Raw genomic sequence first — 27436 nt, 5'->3', positions numbered from 1 at the left:
TTCTTTATTGATTTTAGAATAAAGGAGAGCAGCAGGAGAGAGAGATAAAAACACTGATGAGAGAGAACATCCTACATGCCCCAACTGGGGATTGGACCCACAATTTGGGCATGTGCTCTGACCGGGAATTGAACCAGCAACGTCTTGGTGCATGGGTCAATGCTCAACCACTGAGCCACACTGGCCGGGCCAATGCTCATTATTTTAATTCTGTTGAACAATATATGCTCCAGCAACAGAGATAATGTGTATGTCTCCTCCCTCTTTTCCTCAGCCCAGTGTGCAGACACGGGCAGCTCTGACACATGGAGACACTTCAGGAAACCCAGGACACCAAGTATTCTATCCAGCAGCCCCACACCCCATGGTGGTATTCCTGCCTTGCCACCTCATCCATGTCGCTATCCCCCATTTAAAAGCCCACATTCCGCCCTGGCCGGTTTGGCTCAGCGGTTAGAGCGTTGGCCTGCGGTCCGGAGAGACCCGGGTTCGGTTCCCACTAAGGGCACGTACCTCGGTTGCAGTTTGTCCCTGGCCCTGGTTGGTGGTGCGAGTGGCAGCCACGTCGATGTTTCTGTCTCTCTCTCCCTTCCTCTCTCTCCCTCCCACTCTATCTGTACAAAAAAATGGAAAAATATCCTCGGGTGAGGATAAAAAAATAAATAAAAGCCCACATTCCTGAACCAACCTCTTGGCAAAATGAACAGGCAATTAGAGTACACATCTACATGACATTGCCATAGTCTACAGGAAGGCTGCCCCATGCATGTCCTTGGGGCACCTGGGGTACCCAGTCCCCCTCACTCTAACCGAAACTACTCTAAAGAATTTTAATATCAACTTGCAGGGTCCACACAATGTTCCTGGTGTGAGTGGCTGCCTGCCAGCATGCATCTCTTCATGTCTGACCTCTTGCAGCTCTCAGTTAGTCATCTGCTCTGTATGGATGGCTGTACTGCCCTGTGTGCAGTCATGATGGTTCCACTTGGTATGCTTTTCTTCATTTTAGCAGTTATATACTGATTTAGAGTATATATATATATAAAAAAAAAAGATTATAGCTAAGCCTTTGACCAATGCTAAGAGAGTAAGAGCATCCCAGGACGTAACACCAGCCAGAGTCACATAGTTAGGTAGAACTTGAATCATCGGAGCCAAAGTGATGACTTATCCTACTCCCTTTGTTCTCAGCCCATCAACTCAGCTTGGACCTGTGCTCAACCTTGTGTCCAGTCCCAGCTGGCGAGGCACACCTGCTGAGTGTGAGGGTACTGCCTTTCCAACCTCCCTATTGCATGTGGGGCACACTAAGGGAGGCCATCAGAGTGACCTCCTGGTACATCAGTGTTGCCATATCCCTCCGCCATGTCCATTACCAGACACTGAGACCTGTCTAGTTACCAGGACATGCAGTGCATCCTCCACTGGGCCAGGGTGGCCATATCTATAATCTCACAACAACATACCTCTCCCATGAAGCCCTTCACATCCATCTGTCCATGACAGGTATCACCAAGGCACTTACCCTGCCTATGTGCTGCTCTGAGTGGCTGCACTCTGCATGGTCTTCCCTCAGTGCCGCATGGCAAAGTTCCCCAGGCCAAAACCCAAACCAGGACAGCCATCTGTTTACTATAGAGGGTACTAACAAATGCTGACTTGCTGCCAGTTTGCAAAAGATCTGTCTAATTGGAAATACTATATTCACAATACTCTTTTAGTTTTCTAAAACAGAAGACCTTTTGCAGAAAAAGGCTACCAAAAAACGACCATCTTTGCTTTCCTTATGGTTAGATAATAAACAAGGTAAAACAATAGTTTTCCTCTTTTAAATGCAAAATTTGCCATATAGATTCTTGGAGCAAAACAAGCGTAATTAGTAACAACTAAATCATCCAGAAATAGACCCATAATAAAGCCACCTCCTTTCTCCCCAAAGTCACCATCAACTGGTTTGTGCCCAGAGTCTCATCAGACTCAGTAACAAACATAAAAACCAGGAAAGAGATCCAGTGTTCACTGGTTCCCTGTGCTTAACCTTTGAACTTGACTAGAAGGACATACTGGGTAACTGTTCACAGACAACTATGTAGAATTCAATGTTCTCCCCCATCTCATCCCTCATATTCTTTTTTGTTTTTTAATCCTCACCTGAGGACATTTTTCTATTTATCCTTAGATAAAGTGGGAGGGAAGGAGAAATAGAGGGAGAGAGAGAAACATTGATATGAGAGGGACACAATGATTGGTTGCCTCCTGCACAACCCTGACCAGGGCCGGGGATGAACTGCAACCAAGGTACGTGCCCTTGACTAGAATCAAACCCACGACTCTGATCCTCAGGCCGATACTCTAGATACTCTAACCGCTGAACCAAACTGGCCAGGGCCCCCATACTCCTTTTTTTTTTAAATCCTCACCCGAGGTCATTTTTACATCTTTTGTTCAGACAGAGTAGGGGAGGGAGTGAGGGAGGGAGAGAGAGAGAGAGAGAGACATGGACATGAAAGGGACACATCAAGTGGTTGCCACCCGCTCAACCCAACCAGGGCCGGGAACAAACTGCAACCAAGGTACATGCCCTTAGCAGGAACTGAACCCGGGTCTCTCTGGACCGCAGAGCCAAACCGGCCAGAGCCCCCATACTCTTTTTTTTTATCCTCACCTGAGGACATTTTCCCCCCATTTTTTGTTAAGATAGAGTGGGAGGGAGAGAGAGAGAGAAACATCGATGTGAAAGGGACACATTGAGTGGCTGCTACCTGCACGACCCAACCAGGGCCAGGGACAAACTGCAACCGAAGTACGTACCCTTAGTGGGAACCAAACCCGTATCTCTCTGGACTGCAGGCTGACGCTCTAACTGCTGAGCCAATCCGGCCAGGGCTCCCTCATACTCTTTTAACTACAGGTCTCACAAGCACCAGAACAAAATAACTTGAGATAAAATATCCCAGTCTAAAGACCTGTTTGTGATAATGGTCAACAAAAATGTTTCCTTCATTGTTCTTATGGTTAAAAGAGGATAAAATTGAGTTTGTCTTTGTGAAAACAGGAGGTACAGGTTCAAAAGTTGGAGGTAGCTAACAATGTTGTGACACTTACAACCTTGTCCTGTACCACCTCACCAGAATGGGGCTTGGCATGAACTTGGCTAAACATTTTAGGGCAAACAGGCTGATAAGCTAAATAGCCACAGACAATGCTTCCAGAGGAGGCCACAGCCTGGTGCCTCCTGGCTGCCAACAGTGTGGTGGATGGGAATGGCTATGTTGCACAGGTGTGTGTAAAGTACTGTGTTGCAACATGACTTTCCTGTTTCCTTAGAAACACCACAGGCAGATCTCCTGTAACCAAACCTTTCCTAGGACATTGGCATCATCAGCTCAGGGCACAACAAATGCACTGACTGCAGCTTGACATAACTAAAACCTCAATCCCAGACTGCTCACCTTTGCAAAACCAAGTAAAAGGCCTCTCCTTAGGTAGACAGCAGAGTGTTTGGAGAAATTAAGATACTTTTCTTTATTAAAAGGGCATTAACTGAGAGGACATATTTAAAATACATTTCCCCAAATGTCCTACTTCCTTTGGAATGAAGCAAAGCAGCTTTTTATGTATAACAGCCATAAAGTGCAAACAACCCAAATGTCCATGAACATATTAATGGATAAGTGAGCCGTGCAGTGATCATATCATGGGAGACAACTCAGCCATAAGAATGAACTACTATACATACATCAACATGGGTGAATCCCAGGGAGAAATGCCAAAGGAAAGCCCAGACACAGACGGATGCTTGCACACACTTTGCATACAATGCAATTCTGCTTAAATGAAGACCCACACAGGCAAAACTACACCACGGTGACAGACACTCAACAGGGAAGGAGGACTGACTTTAAAAAAGCTCACAGAAATGGTCTGTAACTTAAAGGGAATGGAAGATTACATATGGGTGTATATACTTACTTTCCAACTGTATACTTAAAATCTATGTATTTTATTCATGTCTAAATTACATCTAAATTTAAAAAGAAAACATTTAAAATTATACATTTACCTTGAGAAAACATCAGTAGGGCAGCTTCTACCCCAAAAAGATATATAGATCTCCACATGGAAGCTGTCATAGTGACCTTATATGGGAAAGGGTCTATGCAGATATAACTAAATTAAGGATCTCCAGCTAAGATCATCTTGGATTATCTGGAAGGACCCTAGAGCCAATAACAAACATCCTTATAAGAGAAGGCAGAGGGAGGTTAGGATAAGAGAAGGCAGCCATGTGAAGACATAAGAGAAACTAAAGTGATGCAGCCACAAGCTAAGGAATGCTAAGACCCACCAGAAGCTGGAAGAGGCCAGGGAGGATTCTGCTTGAGAGCCTTTGGAAGAAGCATGGCTCTGCCAGCACCTCAATTTCAGAATTCTGGCCTTTAGAACTGTGAAAATACATTTCTATTGTCAAAGCTACCCAGCTTATGCTAAATATTACAGCAGCCCTAGGAACTAATACCTCTATGCAAAATAAACTTGTGAATTGTCCTGACTGACCACTTGCTCCCCAAAGCCAAAATAAATGGACTCTCTCCCATGTCCTCAGGCCTTGGAGACGTCACTGCCATGGCTTGCAGCTTACACTGCAGGCCAGCAGAGGCTGCATTCTGTCTTTCTATCCTGCTCCTAGGGAGTGTGACTCCCTAGGACCACTGGGGTAAGGTAGCACAGCAGCTCCTGGAAGTATCTCTACCTAGTGGAAGAGCCTCAGTTGTGTAAAATGACTCTGACTATGGCTATCACATGCCTAGGAACGTTCATCACAGAAACTGGACTTTGTTTACAATAAACGGAAAGGGTCTCTGGTAAGCCCAAAGCAAGAGGCTAGCAGGCACTTGCTGTTCCACACTGGAGGAGAACTGCTGGGAGGGGACCCAGGCTGGGCCCTAATAACAGCTCAGACCACAGATAACAAGTGGCAGTGCTCACTTGCCCAGCTGGGGCTTTCCTCCTGCAGGGGACGGGCAACCCTGGGAATAGAACTGTTTTCACATCTGTAAATAATTATACAAGTGCCTACATAACAGTGTCAGTGTTGCCTTTTAGGTTGCAAAGCCTGAAATATTTACTATCTTGCCCTTTAAGCTAGAGAGAGGTGTCTATAGTAATTATGAACAGAATGCTAGTTTCAACAAAATAGCTCAGATCTAAAACAGAAAGGCAGAGATAGATGTTGGAAGAAAAAACAGACTACAGAACAGTATGATCTCATATGTTTGCTAAAAATAAAACAATATAAAATATAAGTTATACATGAAACAAGAATAGAGAACCTATTAACACTGGTGATTTGAGTAATGGGCATGTGTTTTCTTGTTGTTGTTGCTTTACATTTATCTTCAGACAGAATGGGAGGAAGAGAGAGAGAGAAACATCGATGTGAAAGAGACACATCGATTGGTTGCCACCTGCAGACCCCAACCAGGACCGGGGACAAACCACAACCAAAGTACGTGCCCTCAGCCAGAATTGAATCCGGGACTCTTTGGTCCGCAGGCTGACACTCTAACCGCTGAGCCAAACTGGCCAGGACATGGGCACGTGTTTTTTAGGAAGTTTTGCTTATTTGTATTTTCAATTTTCTACCATGCGCATATATTGTTTCTATAATCTTATTACAGAATAAATAGATCAAATTTCTGGGTGTATTCACAATACCTTATTTGTTTAACATTTTATGTTTTACTATCATTTCACCTACATGATCTGGATAAAACCCAATGAGTTTTGTCAAGAATGTATATATATTTCACAGGTGAAAAACAGAAGCTCAGAGAACACTAGAATCCACATCCCATCTGGAAACATCCTCCAGTGCTGCCTGTCAGAAGTCCATAATCATAATAAAAGTAGTATTACTATTAAGGTAAAAAACCATGGATCAGATAGTAAAAGGACCTTAGGCATATGAGAATTCCTCTTATATATAACCAAAAGAGTAGATGTGGCCAGGCTGGCTTTAAGGTGTATACCCACCAAATAAAAACAAAAACTCAACTATGAAACTTTCTTTTAAAAGTTGCAAACTGGCCCTGGCCAGTTTTGCTCAGAGCATCGGGAAGGGTCTCCGGTTCGATTCTCAGTCAAGGGCACATACCTGGGCTTGCAAGTTTGATCCCTAGCCCTTGCAAGAGCCCTTTGTGGAGACTCGTGCGTGTGTGTGTGTGTGTCCCCGCCCTTCATTCTCTAAAAAAAAAAAAAAAAAAGTCAATGGAAAAATACCCTTGGGTGAGGATAAATAAGTAAATAAATAAAATTAAAAAACACTAATAAAAGTTGCAAAATGGGGGAGTCCGTCAACAGCATAACCGAGGTCAAATTTTAAAGCCTCCAAATCAATAGTATCTATTCTGTACCAAGTATGATTGACATTCATAAAGTGTCAAGTGTAAAAGCAGTTCTTTTTCAAACTTCAAACCATTCCAGGAATTTGAAATACCCCTATATTTGTTTAAAACAGGTTCCTGTATTTTATTATTTCCTCATAAGAAATATTTTCTATCCTTATTTTATAACAAAGTAACACTGACTAATATTAAAATGTTTCAAGCCCTGGCCGGTTTGGCTCAGCAGTTAGAGCGTCGGCCTGCAGTCCAGAGAGACCCGGGTTCGGTTCCCACTAGGGGGGTGTACCTTGGTTGCAGTTTGTCCCCGGCCCTGGTTGGTTGTGCAGCCACTCGATGTGTCCCTTTCACATCGATGTTTCTCTCTCTCTCTCTTCCTCTCCCTCCCTCCCACTCTATGTGAACAAAAAAAAATGGAAAAATGTCCTCGGGTGAGGATTAAAAAAAAAATGTTTCAAGAATACAGAAAAGTATAAAGAATAATGTAACAAACACTCATGTATCTACTGTCTGTTCATTCTGCCATATCTGCCTTAGAATTATTTAAAAAACAAAAAATATTACATACACAGTTGATGTACCTTATGTAACTCCCATTTTGCTCTCATTCCTCCTCCTCGCAAGAGTCTAGATTTTGATGCTAATTATTCCCATACACATGACTAATATTGTTTATATGCAATATTATAAATTTTTTAAAATTGAGATTTCCACTGAGAAATGTCTAAAACCCAAGTCCACAGTTCTGTTTCTAAAGAGAATGAGACAGGTAAGAGCAACTAAAAACACTGACGTTCTGCTGCAACCATGACATAAAGAAAAGACATGAAAACAATGCTATCATTCTGTTTCTCTTCATATTAAAATTTATCACAAGATTTTTCAAGTTATCAGGTAAAGTAATCAAGCAATCAAGCTAAAAAAGAGCAGACAAATTGAAATGGAGCAATCTGCAGATTGCTCCAGCATGCACCCACAATGCCCTTGTATGAACAGACCCCACCAAGCAGTCCCCACCTTCCAGAAGGACTGTGTGGGTAGTGAGATTGAGGCTCGTCACCTTAGTAACAGCTCTAAACATATGTACAGTGACACCAATTGATTTCTGAAAGCTGTAAATAGTGGATAATGGCATTAAAAATTCTGATTAAAGTAAGGCTCACCCACCCTTCTCTGTACCCCACCCATGCCTTAAATCTCACCATAACAACTCAGAGCAAATCTATGTATGTGCTTTTAATCATCTAGATATACCATTCTATATTATTATGTACCTACAGAAAGCAAAATAAGGCCCTTGGATCAATTGTCTTTGTGCAAATCCTGTATAGACATGAAGTGGCCACGAGACGGCAGAGTGTGTGGTACAGGACAATGAGCCTGAAGCAGATGCAGGGCTCTGCAGGGATCATAGGGCCTTCTCTGGCCCCATCCCTTCCTGCCTACATGGTCACCTGATCCCCTCTCAGGCCTACCCATTCTAAGATTCCTGTGACTTACTCTGCACCTGGCTTCAAAGCCCTGGGAACTATCCTCAGATCAGCTCCACAAACCAGGAAGTCACAACAGAAGAGGAAAATGGTGTGGAGGGCCTGCAGCCTGGGGAAAGAAGCCCCTGAGAGAGGGTCCAGGCTAAGACCACACACTTCTGGCAAAGCAGAATATAGTCAAAGAAAGTATCAGTGTCAAAACCCATCTCCATCTTTGTTTGAAAAACACAATTCATTTTGCCTTGGACAAAGAAAGTGTGGAATTTGCCCTTACTGGTTTGGCCCAGCAGTTAGAGCATCAGCCTCAGACTGAAGGGTTGAGGGTTCAGTTCCAGTTAAGACTATGTACCTGGGTTGCAGGTTCAATCCCTGGCCCTGAGGCAATCAATCAATGTTTCTCTCTCTGCCCCCTTCCCTCCAATCTCTCTAAAAATCCATGGGAAAATATCCTCGGGTGAGGATTAACAAAGTAAAAGAAGAGGAAAATGTGGAATTCCCTGAAGATTTTGAGACCATGGAACAAAATAATTTAATCTAAGATAAATCAGTATTAGTATAAGTAGATGTATTCGGGATCAGACTTACAAAGCAATGGGCCAACATGACCTACCTAGAAGGGATTGAGGGCAAGACTGAACAAGAGAGAAACGGACATCATTTCATAGTAACTCCCAGCTACCATCCCATTAAGATCAGAAATATCTATCGCCTATCTTCAATCTTCTTCTAATGTATGATGTAGTGGAAGAACAACATGCCTTTTCCTTCTTTCCTTTCTAACCATATTTGGAAAGCATTATATAGAAAACTAAGCAAAATAAATGTTGTAAAAAACCAAGTTATGGGCTCTTACAGATACACTTCTCAGCATAGTCATCATTAAAATTAAATACTAAGTAGTCCAAGGAAATACACAATCACATTTTAAAACTAAGATGTTAAAAATGTTCTGAGAAATTGTTTTTATAGAATACAGCAGTTCTCCCTTATCTGAGGTTTTGCTTTCTGCAGTTGCAGTTACTCACGGTCAACCACAGTCCAAAAATATCATAAGGAAAATTCCAGAAATAAACAATTTGTAAATTTTAAATTGTGCACCGCTAATCTCGCACTGTGCTGCTGGGGACATGAATCATCCCTTTGTCCAGTGTATCCAAGCTATATACACTACCTGTCCATTAATCACTTAGCAGTCAGGTTGGTGATCAGATCAACTGCTGAAGTACTGCAATGATTGTGTTAAAGTACCCTTTGTATTACTTAATAATGGCCCCAAAGACTAAGAGTAGTGATGCTGATAATTTGAATATACCAAAGAGAAGCCATAGTGTGCTTCCTTTAAGTAAAAAGGTAAGTACAAAAGATATTATGAGAGACAGACAACATTCACTTAACTTTTACTACAGTACATTGTTATATCCATTCTATTTTATTAGTTACTGTCATTAATCTCTTACTGTTCCTAATTTATTAATTAAACTTTATCACAGGTTATACGTATAGGGTTTGGTACTGTCCACAGTTTCAGGTACCCGCTTAAGTCTTGGAACGTATGACCCATGGATAAGGGGATCTCTACTGTAATCAAACTTGTTTACTCAAGAGAGTCTATCTGCAGTGATTTACCCCCAAATGTCAAAAGCATGGAAGAAAGGAAAGATGTGAAAGAAAAGAAGGTCTACATCATGTGTCCTGAAAAAGATATCATTTAGATACATTATAATTCTGAACTCAAGATGCAAAACCAGTAAAAATTATATACTTATGTTTGTTCTCAAATCTAAGTGCATTTTGTTTCAGCAGTATCTAACTTCCTGAACAGATACAAATCAACATTTATAAACTCCAACAACTAACTTTTTAAAAAAAGATTCAGCTATTTAAATTGTGTCTGTGTAATTCTTCCCAAGTAAAATAAACTCAGATTTGCCATTTTATGTTAACTGTCCTATGCATGTGTACAGGGGGTGAGGGACACTGACAGTGGAGAGAGGGGTGTACATGCCAGTGTCTCATCTTGGATGGACCATCTACTAAAGAATGAATCTGTTTCAGAACTTCACTCCAGTGAGAAAACACAAATAGCAAAGAGTCTGAAGTTGGTCAGCTGCTACCTTATGAGAAGCATTTTAATACCTTCACAGAGAAAAATTATGAGGTTTATTCCCAAAGATTCACTGTTCATGTTTTTCTTAACCTCTGAGAAAGGAATCAAAGCACAGTGAAACATCAAGCCACACTCCCCTCCATCTCTCCTTCACCATGTGTTTTCTTTGTCCAATAGGCTCTTTTTTGCTGGCTCAGTAGGACTCTCTTCCTTGCTCCAAAAGACTAGGGTAAACTAATGGAATAGAGGGAGTATGAAGGTGCCTTGGAAACTATGAATTATGGGGCTGTTTTGGGTCTGGGGAATCTGCAAGTCAGACCCTTGAAACTCATAGGTATGGCTATGGACATGAACACAGGTATCAAACAGCTCCACCACTCAGTGGCTGAAATCGTCGAGCAAATGACTTTATCTGTGCCTCGATATTCTCATCTGTAAATTGGGGAAAAACACTGTCCTCCTGGGCCATTTGGAGAACCAGCAAGTGTTTCTTATACATTGGCAACTGTAATTAATGACAGTATCCCACTCCCTTCAGTTAGTAACTGGGGTTTAATGATCGACTTCAAATTACATTTGCACGGAACTTTACTTTTATACGTTATTTTATTTAGTCTCTAACTAGCCTCAGCTGAACAGATGGTATTATTTCCACCATGCAAATGAAGGCAGGAGTTGAGATGATCCAAAGACATACCCTCCCTGGGAGTGCCACGCAGGGCCTCCAAATGGGGACCATCTCTTGGGGCCACAGCAGGGTCAGTAAACTCCAACTAAACTGACAGATTTTATCTTCTTGGGGATAAAATAATTCCATCTTCTGAAATCACCTATGAATACAGAAATCTTGCCCTTCCCCTGTCTAAAAACTGCCTGAGAGCGCCAGCCGGTTTGGCTCAGCGATTGGAGCGTTAGCCTGCAGACCAGTGAGTCCCGGGTTCGGTTCCTGTAGGGGCATGTACCAAAAAAAAACAAAAAACACAACTGCCTCAGAGTCTTGAGGATAAACCCTTGGTATTTCTTCAAGGTCTTGGAGACTGTGTCTGAGAGAATGTTTCTAAGAGAACACTGAAGGGTTAAGGAGGGTCTATATAAAAATAAAGAGATGGGAGTGAGGACTCACTCGCCTGTGGAAAGCTTGACTGAGGCCTTCACACTGAGAGGGAGAGAATTCATAAGTATCAGGGTTAGTTTTAAACATAAGGGCAGGAAAGATGATTCTGGTAGCAGCACTCTTTTTGATTTAAAAAAAATGCAAAGGACAACAAATATAGAGGAGGGAAACTGAACAACTTGAAAAAATTTTTTCTTTTTTTATCCTCACCCAAGGACATATGTCCATTTTTTGTTCTGATACAGTGGGAGGGAGGGAGAGGAAGAGAAAGAGAAAGAGACAGAGAAAGAAACATCAACGTGAAAGGGACACATCGAGTGTCTGCCACCTGCATGACCAACCAGGACCGGGGACAAACTGCAACCGAGGTACATGCCCTTAGCGGGAACCGAACCCGGGTCTCTCTGGATCGCAGGCCGATGCTCTAACGGCTGAGCCAAACCGGCCAGGGCCAACCTTGAAAATTTTTATCTTCATCGAGTAAACACCAAACTGCATTTTCTCTGGTTTCATTATGAGGCGTCTTATGGAAACTATCCAGTAATAGGTGTAGCTGGACGAAGTAAAAGTCACAGGAAAAAAATATAAACTAACAATATAATTACAACAGAGTGGACAAGGAGCATAAAGAAAAGCAGAGTTGGGAGGTGTTCCAGGTCTAAAAAGTTGCTAAGATCATTCCCTACAACTCCACACAAAACTGCTTTAAATCTTACACAGGTTTCAAAATTTGGGAGCATCCACCAGGAAAGGGAAGGAAAAAGCTGGCGTACCACACATCACTCTAACTTCCAAGATGACCATGAAAGAAAGTCTATAATTTCAAAATTTTTAGAGAATAGAAAAAGGCAAAAAAGGAAAAAGATGTCAGAACAAATAGAAAGCCCAATACAATATGATAGACCTATATGTTTATTAAGTGCAAAAATAAAGGGACTAAGAAATCCAGTAAAAGACAAAGTTTGTCAGATTGAAATGGAAAAAGTAATCTACCCACCTCAGAATAAGGAAGGGATATTTAATATATAAAGGAAATAAAAGACATGCCAGGTAAATATTGAACAGAAGAGCTGAGGTTGCTGCATGAATACTGGATACAGGCTTGAGGCCAAAACACAACTCATGAGATAAAGTTAGTCATTGTAACATAACAAAAGGTTCCTTTCACTAGAGAGATAAGATGGTTCCAAATGTTTATGCACATAATAGAACAGAGTAGGGTCTCAGAATGAGGTTTCCCAAGATGTGTCTCAGTGGTATTCGGATTATTTTGAGTTAAAGGCAATTTTAACTTCAGGCTCAAGAGAAAACTCTGCCCCTCCCTATAAATACCTAGAAGAAACTGAATTAAGGGTCTTTTCCCATAATAAAAGATTATCAGCAATAATAGGCAGGGCAAACTTCTATTTACTAAACATCTGTTCTTCGTATCATCCTGTAATGACCCTTTGAACTTCATCTCTACCTCAAAATGCCTATTTTATCTCCCCCCCACCCCATTTTATCTCTGACCTCTCATGTACATGGAGTCTCAGACCCTCTGTTGTATGCAAGATTCTCATAGATATGTATATATTAAATTTGGTTATTTTTGCTTGCTAATATGTCCCACGTCTATTTGATAATTAGACCAGCCAAAAGAACTTTGAGGGTAAAGAAGTTTCCTCCTCCCTCACAACAATTTCAAGTAACGAACAAAAACTGACAGAACAAGGAAAAGAGACACAGCCACAATCACAGGAGTAGACTTTAAAATACCTTCCAGACCTGGCCAGTGTGGCACAGTTGGTTGGAGTGTCAGTCCCATACACCAAGTGACAGTTTCCATTCCTGATAGGGGCACATGCAGGAGGCAACCAACTGATGTTTCTCAATCTCTATCTCTCTCCGCTCTCCTCTACAATCAATAAAAAATAAAAAATAAAAACCTGCCAAAAAAGAAGAGATGGGTAAGGAAAACTAGAATTAAAATTTAAAAATTTAGCCCTGGCCACTTTGGTTCAGTGGTTAGAGCGTCGGCTTGAGGTCCACAGAGACCTGGGTTCGGTTCCCGCTAAGGGCACGTACCTCAGTTGCAGTTTGTCCCCGCCCCTGGTTGGTCGTGCGGGTGGCAACCACTCAATGTGTCCCTTTCACGTCGATGTTTCTCTCTCTCTGTCTCTTCCTCTCTCTCCCTCCCACTCTATCTGAACAAAAAATGTCCTCGAGTGAGGATAAAAAAAAAAAAAAAATTTAAAAATTTAAATAAAATACCTTCCAGGAACTCACAGGCCAAGGAGATAACCCCTACCAAAAATTAAAATACAGAAAAATTGAACACAATAGCAAACATGATGCAATGAGTGCGTACACAAAACATTCTAGCCAATAATCAGACAATGCCCATTCTTTTCAAGGACACAGGGAACAAACACTCATGAAAACTGACTATACATAAGCCTATAGAGCAAGTTAGACTTGCTCTATAGCAAGGAAGGGAGCAATCATGAACACTTTAAATCTGAGAATTAAGAAATCAGAGTAGGGAATTCAAAATCTTCAAAATTGGGAATGACAAAATGCTACAAAGTAAATTGGGAAATTCATCTAAAAAGGTTCTTAGAAAGAATTCTATTTATCTCCAGAAGGTATCCATTAAAGAGGTTTTAAAAACCAGAATATAGCCCGGCCAGTGTGGTTCAGTGGATTGAGCATTGTTCCATGGACTGAGAGGTCCCGGTTTGATTCCCAGTCAGGGCACATGCCCGGGTTGCGGGCTCAATTCCCAGTGGGGAACCTGCAGGAGGTAGCTGATCGATGTTTCACATTGATGTTTCTATCTTTTCCTTCCTTCCTCTCTCTAAATAATCAATAACAACATTTTAAAAAATCAGGATATACTCAAAAGCATAGAAGAAAAAAGTGATGAATACAAAATAAAAAACAAATATATAATAGAGGTTAACCAAAGTCAAATGACCCATAAAATAGACAAGCTAAACGACATAGAAGCTAAATGATGCAACAGGAAAGCAATAAGGAAACTGAGAAAAAGGGGGCTTTCAGGTCAGTAGAGGAGACTGTGCTGGATGAGAGTGACCTAAAGGAGATGACCGTGTACAGCACATGGACTAGACACTGGCTGGGATAAAACACTGGACCACAAAAGGTCTCTCTATGGTGGGGCATTAGATGAGATAGAAGCTTACTGAAAGGAAAAGGTAGTAATCACTGAATGAAAAAGAGGTAAGGTTTTATAAAATTAGTAAGTATATATTATATATGCATATCAGTTAGGGTTCAATCAGAAACTGCTGTATACCCTGGCAGGTTTGGCTCAGCGGTTAGAATGCCGGCCTGCGGACCAGAGAGTTCCAGGTTCGGTTCCCACTAAGGGCATGTACCTCAGATGCAGTTTGATCCCGGCCCCAGTTGGGGTCGTGTGGGTGGCAACCACTCAATGTGTCTCTCTCACGTCGATGTTTCTCTCTCTCTCTCCCTCCCGCTCTATCTGAGGATGAACGCAAAAATGTCCTCCGGTGAGGATCAAAAAAAAAAAAGGAACTGTTGTATATTAAACAGGAAATGTACTAAGAAATGTATTTCAAGGAACTGGCTTGCAGCAGCAATTTTCAACCTTTTTCATCTCATGGCACACACAAACTACTAAAATTCTGCAGCACACCAAAAAACATATTTTTGCCCACCTGACCAAAAAATAGGTATAATTTTTTTTTAATCCTCACCCGAGGACATTTTTTGCATTTATCTTCAGAGAGAGCGGCAGGGAGAGAGGAGGGAAGAGAGAGAGAGAGAGAGAGACATCAATGTGAAAAAGAAACATGGACCTGTTGCCACCCACACGACCCCAACCGGGGCAGGGGACAAACTGCAACGGAGGTATGCACCCCCAGTGGGAACCGAACCTGGGCCTCTCTGGCCCACAGGCCGATGCTCTAACCGCTGAATCAAACCAACCAGGGCAAATAGGTATAATTTTGATTCACTCACACCGGATGGCTATTGTTGTGTTGCCTGTTGTCAATTTTTTATTTGACAAGCTAAGGGAAAAGAGGTCAGTGCCACTGATTAAATAGTTAGGTGTTGCATGTTTTAAAACTTCCTGCAGCACACCAGTTGAAATTCGATGGTTTACACAGTACGTATTGTGAGGACTGGCAACCCAAGTCTGAACTTGACAGGGCGGACTCTGGATTAGAAGCTTCAACTCTGCTGAAGGCCTTTGAACAATACATCAGTCCACCCATTTTTCCTGGGATGTTCTGCCTTACTCCAATCAACTCATCATGGACTGTATGCACACTGAGAGCAACAACTAGACTAGCACTGTAGCCTAACCAGGTCAATCCACCAAAATGACCATGTCACATGTAGATATGCATGTATACGCACGCGCGCACACACACACACACACACACAGATCTCTTCTCCAGGCAGTGAAAATGTGATGTTTATGTTTTACTTTTCTTTATCATTGTCTTCTGATTTTCCAAAATACAGAATACTGTTTTAGCAATAAAGGTTATTTTTAAAAAGAACAAAAGAGGTGACTACAAACAACCCCACTTTATAATAGATATTAGCAAAAGAGTATTTTGTCGTTCATCTTTAGTACAATGTCAATCAGCTGTAGGTATCTCTTAAAATGTCCTTTATTTTAAGGAATTTGACCATTTAATTTGAACTGTCAAATTTATTGGCATAAAGTTGTTTTCCTTATCTTTATAACAGTTATAGAATCATAGTGATGTTCTTTCTCTCATGCCTGATACTGAAATTTTGTGTCTTCTTTTTTTTTTCCTGTGTAAGTTTGGCTAAAGATTTTTCAGTATTATTTATCTTTCCAAAGAAATAACTTTTGGTTCCACTGTATTTTCTCTATTGCAGTTTCTAAATTTTTGACTTTGATAGATTAAAAAGCAAATGATAAAACTCTATTTCCATTCACATTCACAAAAAATATACTCTTATTGATCCTTTTAGAGAGAAAGGGAGGTAGGAGGAGAAAGAGATAAACATCATTGTGAGAGTGAAACATTGATCAACTGCCTCCTGCATGCCCTGTAAAAGGGTTCGAGCCCACAATCTGGGCATGTGCCCTAACCCAGAAAAAAACCAGCAACCTTTTGGTGCATGGGACAATGCCCAACCGAGTCACACTGGCCAAGGTCCCATTCACATTTTTTAAAACTAAGAAAAGAAGAAATCATTGTCAACCTAATAAAGAGAATCTACTAGAACTCAACAGGTAACATTAATTGTGAAAATCTCAAAAGTTTACCCCTAAGATTATGAACAAGACAAGAATGCCCACTGTCAACTTTTATTCAGTACTAGACTACAGGTCCTAGACAGTGCAATAAGATATGAAAAAGAAATGGAAGGTATACAGAATGGAAAGGACAAAGTACAACTGTCTATACTCACATTCAACATAAATATCTATGTAGAAAATTCTATGGAATCTATTTTTTTAAAAAGCTACCACTATAGCCTTGGCCAGTTTGGCTCAGTGGTTAGAGTATAGGCCTGTGGACCAAAGAGTTGCTGTTTTGAGTCCCGGTCAAGGGAATGTACCTAGGTTGTAGGTTCGAACCCCAGCCCTGATCAGGGTCATGTGGGAAGCAACCAATCAATGTGTCTATCTCACATCAATGTTTCTCTCTCTTTCCATCCCTCTCTCCCTCCCTCCTACTCTATCTGAAAATAAATAAATATATAAAATACCAATACAGTCTGGCTGGTGTGGCTCAGTGGTTGAGCACTGACCCATGCACCAAGAGGTCACTGGTTCAATTCCTGGTCAGGGCCCATGCCTAGGTTGTGGGCCAGATCCCTAGTGTGGGGGACGCAGGAGACGGCCAATTGATGTTCTCTCTCATGAATGTCTGTCTCTTTCTCTTTCTCTCTCTCTCCCCCTCTCTCCCTCCCTCCTCTCTCCCTCCCTCCTCCCTCCCTCCCTCTTCCTTCCTCTCTCTCTGGAATCAATAAAGAAAAAAATTTTTTTAAATCAATGCAAAAATATCCTTGGGTGAGGGTTAAAAAACAAAACAAAACACCTACTACTGTAAGTGAGTTTAACAAAGTTGCAAGACAGATCACTATTTAAAAAAAAAAAATCAATTGTATTTCTCTGGTCCCTGGGCCAACACTCTAACTGCTCAGTCAAATTGGCCAGGGTAAAAAAAAAAAAAAAATCGACTGTATTTCTATGTACTACCAATAAACAATAGGAAGCTGAAATGAAAAAATATATATACAATTACAATAGCATCCCCAAAATTAATTACTTAGGAATAAAATATGTACAAGACCTCTCAAACATAAAATTCAATTTAGCTAAGATGTCAATACTCTCCAAATTGTTCTACAGATTCAACACAATCTCAATAAAAATCCCAGCAGATTTTCTGTAGCAATTGATGGATGATTCTGAAATGCATATGGAAATGAAAAGAGACCCATTACAGCCGAGCTAATGTTGAAAAAGGCAACATTTCAAGACTTACTATAAATCTAAAGTAATAAAGACATTATGATAACTGGTATAAGGACTTGCATGTAGATCAATGGAACAGAGAATTCAGAAATGGACCCACACGTTAACACTCAACTAATTTTCAATAAAGGTAAAGCAATTGAATGAGAAACAATAATCTTGTGAACAGGTGGTGCTGGAACAATAATCTTGTTAACAGGTAGTGCTGAAAAAATAAGACAAATAAACTTCTATTAAAAAAGAAAAAAGACCTTTAACCTTACCTTATACAAAAATGATCACAAAATAAAATACAGAACTAAATATAAGAGACAAAACTACGTAACTTCTAAAGAAAACATTAAATTTCTGTGACACTGGATTAGACAAAGACTTTAAAGACACAAAAAGCATTAAGTGTCTAAGAAAAAATATTGTTAGGTTGGAATTCATTAAGAAAATGAAAAGACAAGCCACAGACTAGGAGAAAATATCTGCACAACATAAATTTGGTAACGGACTTATGTTTAAAATATATAAAGAACTCACTTAGGTATAAAATGTATTTTTAAAACTCTCAGTAAGACAACCCAAATTTAAAAATGTACAAAAATGATAGATATGAAGGAATGGATACTTCAACAAACAAGATACATGGGTAACTAAAAAAAAAAATTTTAAGTACATGAAAAGATAATCAACATTTGTTGTTAGGAAAATGGGAATTAAAATGGGAATCACAATGGGATGCCACTAGAATTGCTAAAATTGAAAGACTTATCATACCAAGTGATGGTGAGAATACAGAGCAAATGGACTCTTGTTCACTGTTGCTGGAAACATGAACGTATATAGTCACTTTGGAAAACAGTTTGGCAGGTTCTTAAAAAGTTCAAACATTCCTCTACCATATGACCCAGAAATCCCAATCCTAGGTATTTACCAAAGGATAAATAAAACATATAGTCAGTTCACTGTTGGTGGAAACAAAATTATGTAATCAATTTGGAAAACAGTTTGGCAGGTTCTTAAAAAGTTAAAACATTTCCCTACTATATGACCCAGAAATCCCAATTCTGGGTATTTACCACAGAAAAAATAAAACATATAGCCACAGTATTCTGTATGCAATTAGTCAAAGCAGCCTTATTTATAGTAGTTAAAAACTGGAAACAGTGCAAATGTGTATCAACTGTTGATTGTATAAACATATTTATCCAATGGAATGGCATGCTAAGTGAAAGAACCAGTCACAAAGACTTTACACTGCATGATTCCATTTATTAAATTCTAGAAAAAGAAAACTTACTGTGACCAAAGCGTATCAGGGGTTTCCCAGGCCCAGGGGATAGGAGAAATGTTGATAACAAAGGTACACTTTTACAGATAATGAAGATAGTCTATGTCACAACTGTGGTGGTGAAAACATGGCATTCAGGAATAACAGAGATGTTTTGTCATGACTCTGGTGGTTAAGAACATGACTATACTGATCTGTTAAAACATTACACATTTTATACTTAAAATTGTTGAATTTCATTGTATTTAAATTTTGTCTCAATAAATCTCTCAAAAAGAGAGTGTGGAAGAGTATATCACCATCTGTTTCAGAGGACTTTTACAGCAAAGGGGAGCCAAGAAATATGCTGGCAGTAAAAGAGGGGGTGGGGTTGGTAATAAATGGGAAAAGGACAGAATGTTTACATGCTGATGAGAGCACCCCATATTCACCCCTTCAAAAAGCAAGTTGGAGGAGAAGAGGTAGCACTACTAGAAGCAGCAGCTTCAGCAAGAGCTGGCAAATTTTGTACTGGACAGAGAGCAGAGCCCACAGGCAAAGTGGGAGGGCCTCTGGGATGTATACACAGCTTCTCTAGACTAATTTTGAGAGTTGTTCCGGTTCTGATGGCTGCTACAGGGGATGGAGCCAGAGAGTGTTGTAGGGTTGGAAAGGCTGTCAACTTGCACTGCAACCCTTCATTACTCATCAAGTTGAATAATTGATTTTCATCGTGTAAATGTACACATGCAGACTCGCTTAAGTAAAACCTATCAAACTCTTAAAATGAAACATTTGATATAATCTCTTTAACGTGACTGTAAGTTAAATTATGGACATCTGGGTTCTTTTTGTGTTTCTATCATTACAAACAATGCTTCCATGGGCATTTCTGACATCTGTTCACATAGACATGTGTACAGGTTTCCTGTGGTACCACATAGTATTTGATTCCATTATAAAAATGTTCAAAATGGGCAAATTCATAGAGACAGTGGTTTGCATGGGACTAGGGAGGAAAATGGGAGAAATGATAACCAAAGGAAATGGGATTCTTTCTGAGATGATCCAAGTGTTCTAAAATTGACTCTAGTGATGGTTGCATGTCTGTGAATATACTAAAACCATTTTAAATGGATGAAATGTATGTTGTGTCAATTTCATAGAAAACAATTATTGATTTTTTTAGAGAGGGAGAGGGAGGGAGGGAGTGGAAGAGGAAGAGTGAGCGAGGAGCACCGATTTGTTATTCCACTTATTTATGCATTCATTGGTTGATTATTTTTTAAATGTTCTTATTAATTTTTTAGACAGAGAAGAAGGGAGAGAGATAGAAACATGGATATGAGAAACATTGATCAGCTGCCTCCTGCACGCCCCCTACTGAGGATCCAGTCCGCAACCTGGGCATGTGCCCTGACCTCTCAGTCCATGGGACAACGCTCAAACTCCTGAGCCATATCAGCAGGGCACTGATTGATTCTTGTATGTGCCCTAAGGATGACATTCTAACCAACTGAGCTACCCAGTCATAGATGATTAATATTTCTCAAAAGGAGTGGCTTCATGGTGGCCAAGCATGCACCACACCCAAGGCCAGGGTTGTAAGCAGGTATCCAGACCAGCACAGCCCTTCCCCAAAACCCACTGGCAGGAAGCACACCTCAGTGTGACCACTGGAGAAATGTACACCCAAGACCCAACCTACTGCTTCTCTGTGCTGGTCAATGGGCAGTAGGGCACTGGCTAGGCACAGAGGGCATATAAAGGAAGATCCTGCACTGTTACTAGAGCTGCTCTGCAAAGAACAAACATTGCCATCCTTTTGTACAGCTCTCACATGAATGGCAAGGCCTATACTCAGGGCTACTTCCTCTTGCCCTAGCCTGTCCAGACCACACATTGCAGCTCCACCCACATCACTCCTCGGCACAAAAGTGTCCGGTGGCTGATCCTTCTCCACCAAATGACCCAGTTTAGCATTAAGAACCCCATCTACATAGCTTCCGCCTGTCCCTGGGAATGTCTGCAGCTTAGTTAAGCAGGTTTATTTAACATGTCATGTACATACTGCATGCTGTGCAAGGTACTTATGGCACAAAGCTAACCAGGGGCACTGGCATCCTCCAACATTGCTTTATGAACCCTACCCCCAAGGCCTCTTTCATTCACCGTGTCTTCTACTCAATGGCACATTTAAGCAAAGGAGCCCATTACAACAAAATTATTTCTAAAATCACATTTGAGGAAAGGGTATGGAATAATTAAACCTTAAATATTTAAATACTAACTTTATAGAGTCTAGTTACTTCATCCTAACACTGATGGGAAATTGTAACACAAAAGAGTAAACAGGAAGCTTCTACCTTTCTCTACAGAGAATCTCAAAGAGAGAGCTAGAAATGCTGGCACAAATATTCATCAAAAATGAACACCAGTCTCAGGCAACAGACCTGGTCACATATTTATGTAATGTAACATTTCTAATGCTGAGACATGCAGCCAACACTACACTACAAACAAGACCCAGCCCTTGCAGCAGAACATGCGCTCCCTAGGCTAACAGGAAGGCGGACCTCTGCAGAGCTGGGGCAGTGAAGACCTCTACACAGGCTGTGTGCCCTGTGTCTGCAATGACTGACAGGAGCCCCACACAGTGGGCACACTACCTGCACCAGGAAGCCAAGACAACCCACCCCACCCCTACCACCATCCTCGAGGTCAACCAGCCAGGTCATCTTACTGCTTTTATTTGTGTATTTATTTTTTCTTTATTGATTTTAGAGAGAGAGGAAGGGAGAGGAGGAGGGAGAGAGGGGGAGAGAGAGAGAGAGAGAGAGAGAAACATCAATGAGAGAGAACATTGACTGGCGGCCTCTTGCATGCCCCCCACTGGGAATAGGGTCCACAACCTGGGCATGTGCCCTAATGGGAATCAAACTGGCGACCTCCTGGTGCATGGGCTGACGCTCAACCACTGAGCCACACTGGCTGGGTTCATCTTACTGCTTTTAAATAATACACTGCATAAGTGGCTGAAAAACATGCCTTTACTCATTCAAATCTTCTGAGGCATGCATCTTCAAATTGATTCTACATGTGATAATCAAATTCTGCATTAAGGAAAAAAAAAAGTTCTGCCCAAGTCAGTGGTTAGAGCATCGGCCTGCATGCAGACTGAATGTCTCGGATTTGATTCCCTGTCAAGGGCACATACCTGGGTTGCAGGTTTGATCCCAGACATAGTCAGGGTATGTGCAAGAGGCAACGGATCAATGTCTTTCTCACATTAATGTCTCTCTTCCCCCACCCTTTTCACTCTCTCTAAAAAAAAAAAAAAAAATCAATGGATAAAACATCCTCAGGTGAGGATTAATAACAACAAAAAGTTCTTATTGAAGCAAGTACCTCACCCTAGAATTTGAAGTCTCCTTTTCCTCCTCACTCTGAATTTAAAAAGAGGAAACTCTAAGAACTGACTTCATGAAGTTAGACAAGTCTATAAATATAAAGAGCTTAAGATAATCAATGTTTCAGTAAGTAGAATTTCACTAAGTAGTACTAACCATGTAAAGCCAGGTGAAGATGCAAAGACTCTCACAAGGTCAGGTGAAGAATAAGGTGTGCCCAGGCAGCCCAATACTCCTAGACAGAGACACCCACTGCAAGGCTACAGGAATCAGAGATCTGATTCATCTGTGGGTATTCTATCATCAGTGTGCTTCCAATAAAAAGACTGGGAATGATGTGGCAAGTTCTGTCCTCCTAGTTCCTTTAGGAAAGATAAAAAGTCCAAAGGCAGTAGGGAAATGGTGGGTAAGGAAAGAGTCTCAAAGCCCCAAGCGGTTCACAGAAAGACACACTGAAGATTCACTAGAGTACAAGAAGAAAATACTGAATGAAACAACACAATTTGTTTTAATCTAAAAACAAAAAATCTAAATATTACCAACTCTCCCTGGCTAGATGGCCTATGGCTGTTGTGTGAAGTGTCAGTGACCTCCAGGCCAGTGCCAGGACTGAAGGAGGAGCAAGGGGCCATGGACTCTAGCAAATGGCTCACTCCCCGCTTACTCTCGGCCAAAGCAGCCTTCAGAACACGGGCAAATGGCCACAGGAGTTCCTGCAAGGACCAAAAACATGTGAGCAACCACGGCAATAACAACCACGAAAGGGAAGAGCTGACACTCTCATTCTGAAATAAACTTTTCACCAGCCAGATTATTTTGCTTGAATGACCTAATCAAGGTTAATGATTCAAAAAAAAATTTCAAAACTATCACCTGTGGTGAAATCACCTCAATATAAGGTACATACTCTGCTTCTGAAAATTATCCAGCTATGATATCAAACAACAGTACAAACGCAAAACTAGACCTTCAGATCACAGCATTACCAGCATTAAAACAAAATATTTACTTTGTTCCATTAATAAACAAAATAAAAAGCAAGATGCTGATTTTTCTTTCATCTTAGAATAAGCAGACATACATTGAGGGGTGAGTAATGTTCTTTAATGACTACAGCACGCAATCATCTATTTACAGTGAGTGCTTGTGCTCCACTTAATGAGATGTGGAACCATTAAATAACCCCATGAAATAAGTAGAGAGGAAACATGATTATTCTCATCTTATAGTTAGGGAGACCAGGGCTCAGATATGTTAAGTGACTTTCCAAGATCATACGAAACAAAATTTAGATAAAAACCAAAGGCCTCTGCCTTTAATTCCTGCCTAAATCCTCCAAACCCTAGAGATAGTATCACTGGTGAGTGTTGGCCTAGAGCAGAGGAGGGCTGGCACACAGAAGAATGCATCAGCTGTCCTGGCCAAGAGCCAGGCCCAAAGTGAGATGACTCCCATCCACTGGAGTGATGAAGTGAATGCAAGCATATGTGTGATGAGCTTTTAATAATTCATGGCTGCCTCACATTATACTGTAGACAGCAAATAAATGATTGTGAAAGCATTCTGAAAAATCTTACCATGAACTGTTGCTTTTCATTATCAAAGAACAGTAATATTTTTTATTCTCAAATTCCTGATCTACAGACTCAATGCAATCCCTATCAAGGTACGAATAGCGTTTTTCACAGAACTAGAACAAATATTCCAAAAATGTATATGGAACCACAAAAGACCCAAAAGAGCCACAGCAATCTTGAGAAAGAAGAACAAAGTTAGAGGAATCACACCACCTGGTATCAAACTATACTACAGGCCATAGTAACCAAACAACATGGTGCTGGCATAAACTCTCTCTCTCTCTCTCTCTCTCTCTCAACAGAATAGAGAACCCAGATATAAACTCACACCTTTATGGTCAATTATTTGACAAAAGAAGCATAAACATACAATACACCCGGCCCTCGCTACTTTGCGCTTCGACTTTCGCAGCTTCACACTATCGCGATTTTTTCAAATATATTCATTAAAAAGTTGATCGAGATAGTGAAAATGATACAGCGCACGCTCGGTTGTCTGAGTTAATTATACACCCCTGTATTGCAATTAAAATTAAAATTACTGTATGTATGGATGGAGGCCTATGTATTTGAGCACCCCAGGAATCCTTCAATGCCAGGTGCAACCACTAGAGTCTGGAACAGATTAAGTGCGATAAACGAGGGATGACTGTAGGTAAAGATAGTCTATTCAATAAATGGTGTTAAAAAAATTGGACAGATATGTGCAACAAAAACAAAACTAGATCACCTTCTTACACACAAAAATAATCTCAAATTGGAATAAAGACTTAAATTTTAGACTCGAAACCATAAAAATTCTAAATATAGGCAGGAAAATCTTGAACATTTCACGTAGTAATATTTTTTTCTGATATACCACCTCAGGCAAGGGAAACAAAAGAAAAAAATAAACAAATGGGACTACATCAAACTACAAAGTTTTACACAGCAAAGGAAACCATCAACAAAATAAAAAGAAAACCCATTGAATGGAGGAACATATTTACCAACGATACATCTCATTAGGGGTTAATATCCAAATTTTATGAAGAACTTATAAAATTCAACACACTCACTCTGGCCAGTTTGGCTCAGCGGTTTGAGCGTCGGCCTGTGGACCAGAGAGTCCTGGGTTCGGCTGCCACTAGGGGCACATACCAAAAAAATAAATAAATACATAAAATTCAACACACACGCTAAAAACCCAAAAAAACCAATCCAATTAAAAATTGGCAAAGGACCTGAATACACATTTCTCCGATGAGGACATACAGATGGCCAACAGACATATGAAAAGATGCACAGTATCACTAATCATCAGAGAAATGCAAATTAAAATCACAATGAGATATCACCTCCACCTGTCAGAATGACTATAATCAATAAATCAACAGCAAGTGTTGATGAGGATGTGGAGAAAAGAGAACCCTCATGTACTCTAGGTGGGAATGCAGACTGGTGCAGCCACTGTGGTAAACCGTATGAGATTACCTGCAAAAATTAAAAATGTAACTGCATGACCCAGTGATTCTACTTCTAGGAATATATCCAAAGAAACCCAAAACATGAATTCAGAAGAATATACACACCCCTACATTCATTGCAGCATTATTTACAATATCCAAGATTTGGAAGCAGCCCAAGTGTCCATCAACAGATGAGTGGATAAAAAAGCTGAGGTCGCCCTGGCCGGTTTGGCTCAGCGGTTAGAGTGTCGGCCTGCGGTCCAGAGAGACCCGGGTTCGGTTCCCGCTAAGGGCGCGTACCTCGGTTGCAGTTTGTCCCCAGCCCTGGTTGGTCGTGTGGGTGGCGGCCACTCAATGTGTCCCTTTCACGTCAATGTTTCTCTCTCTCTCTCTTCCTCTCTCTCCCTCCCACTCTATCTGAACAAAATATGGAAAAATGTCCTCGGGTGAGGATAAAAAAATAAAATAAAAAAAAGGCTGTGGTACATTTATACAACGGAATACTACTTGGCCATGAAAAAGGAGGAAATGTTACCCTTTGCAATAGCAAGGATGGACCTGGAGAGAATTACACTAAGTAAAATAAGATAAGTACTATATGATTTCATTCATATGTGGAATCTAATGAACAAAAAACTAACAAACAAAATAGAAACAGACTCAGAGAGAACAGACTGATCACTGTAAGAGGGGAAGAGGGTGGCGGGACTGGGTGAAAAAGTTGATGGAATCACACACACACACACACACACACCCACACCCACTCATAGACACAGTATGGTGATTACCAGATGGAAAGGGCAGTGGGGGAAGGTAGAAGAGGGTATAGGGGAGATAATGGTGATGAAAGGAGACTTGACTTTGGGTGGTAAACACACAATACAGTGTGTACAGATGCTCTGCTATAGAATTGTACACTTGAAACCTGTATAATTTTGTTAACCAGTGTCACCCCTATAAACTCACACAGATGGTGTATTATAGATAGAGTTGTGTACCTGAAACCCATATAATTTTACTAACCAATGTCACCCCAATAAAATCCAATCTTTGAAAAATGAGACATCTTTTATCAAGGGGGTAAAGTGAAAAGTTCCAGAGATGAACCCAGTTCCCTCCCATGACAGACCTCTCTGGGCCCTCACGGACTGGAGAGAGGATGATGGATGTCAGTTGTCCTTAGATACAAAAAACAAAAGGAAACAGGCTCAAGAAGCTGGAAGGAACAGAAGACAAGCTCCCAGCATGCAGCAAGGAGACACTGTTGGTTCAAATGCTAGCAGTTCTGTAAAAGAAGGTATCGTGTAATTTTGGGGACCTCCCGAAAGGACAGTAGTGTACGCAATAAACAGCAACAGAAGCTAGTGTGCCATCTCCTGGGACTTCTCCCAGGCTGTACAACCATCATCTCTGTGGCCCAAGAGTCTTGTGCTAGAAGAGTCAGCCCTGAACAGCTCTCATAACCTTGAGGGGCCAGCAGGTTCCTCCGTTAGGACAACAGGTCCCACTAGTAACAATTCAAAATCTGGGATTGGCATCTTTTATTCTAAAAATTTGCCACAGCCCTGGCTGACATGGTTCAGTGGTTAGAGCATCAGCTGGCACAACAAAGGGTCACGGGTTCGATTCCCAGTCAAGGGCACATAACTGCGTTGCAGGTTCAATTCCTGGCCCGGTAGGGGTGTGTGCAGGAGACAACCAATAGATGTGCCTCTAATGTAAATGTTTCTTTCTCCCTCTCTCTTCCCCTTCCCCCATCCCTTCTACTCTCTAAAACCTAATGGAAAAAATATCCTCGGGTGAGGATTAACAAAACAAACAAAAAACCTACCATAGAATAACCAAAGGGCAGAGGTGGAAAACAAGGATAAGTTTGCAGGAGGGTCAATGGGGACAGACAACAGGAGGGAGGCCAATGGGAGAGGGGAGATCTGCCAGGCCTCTCTGTCCACCCCTGAAAGGCATGGGTAGGTAGCATGAATGAACTTTCCTTAAATATATCAGTATTCACTTTCAATCCATGAGATCTGCTGGCAAAGATTTCACTGTGTTGTGAAGGAAGACAAAAGGGACTGTGCTGACCAAGTGCTGTGACTGGCATTGGTGGCCTTGGGCACCTCACAGGAACA

The 27436-nt window shown here is 41.0% G+C and overlaps 1 protein-coding gene across 17 annotated transcripts in view; it reads right to left on the bottom strand.

The window, feature by feature from the left end:
• Positions 1-27436, bottom strand: part of ANKRD11 (ankyrin repeat domain 11) — a 230768-nt gene that overhangs the window by 67937 nt on the left and 135395 nt on the right. The gene's annotated exons all lie outside the window — the stretch shown is intronic.

The sequence above is a fragment of the Molossus molossus genome, unplaced genomic scaffold (genome assembly GCF_014108415.1).
Source record: "Molossus molossus isolate mMolMol1 unplaced genomic scaffold, mMolMol1.p scaffold_m16_p_21, whole genome shotgun sequence".
Lineage (NCBI taxonomy): Eukaryota > Metazoa > Chordata > Mammalia > Chiroptera > Molossidae > Molossus > Molossus molossus.
The sequence above is the reverse complement of the archived record's forward strand: the minus strand, read 5'-3'. Positions and strand labels throughout refer to the sequence as shown.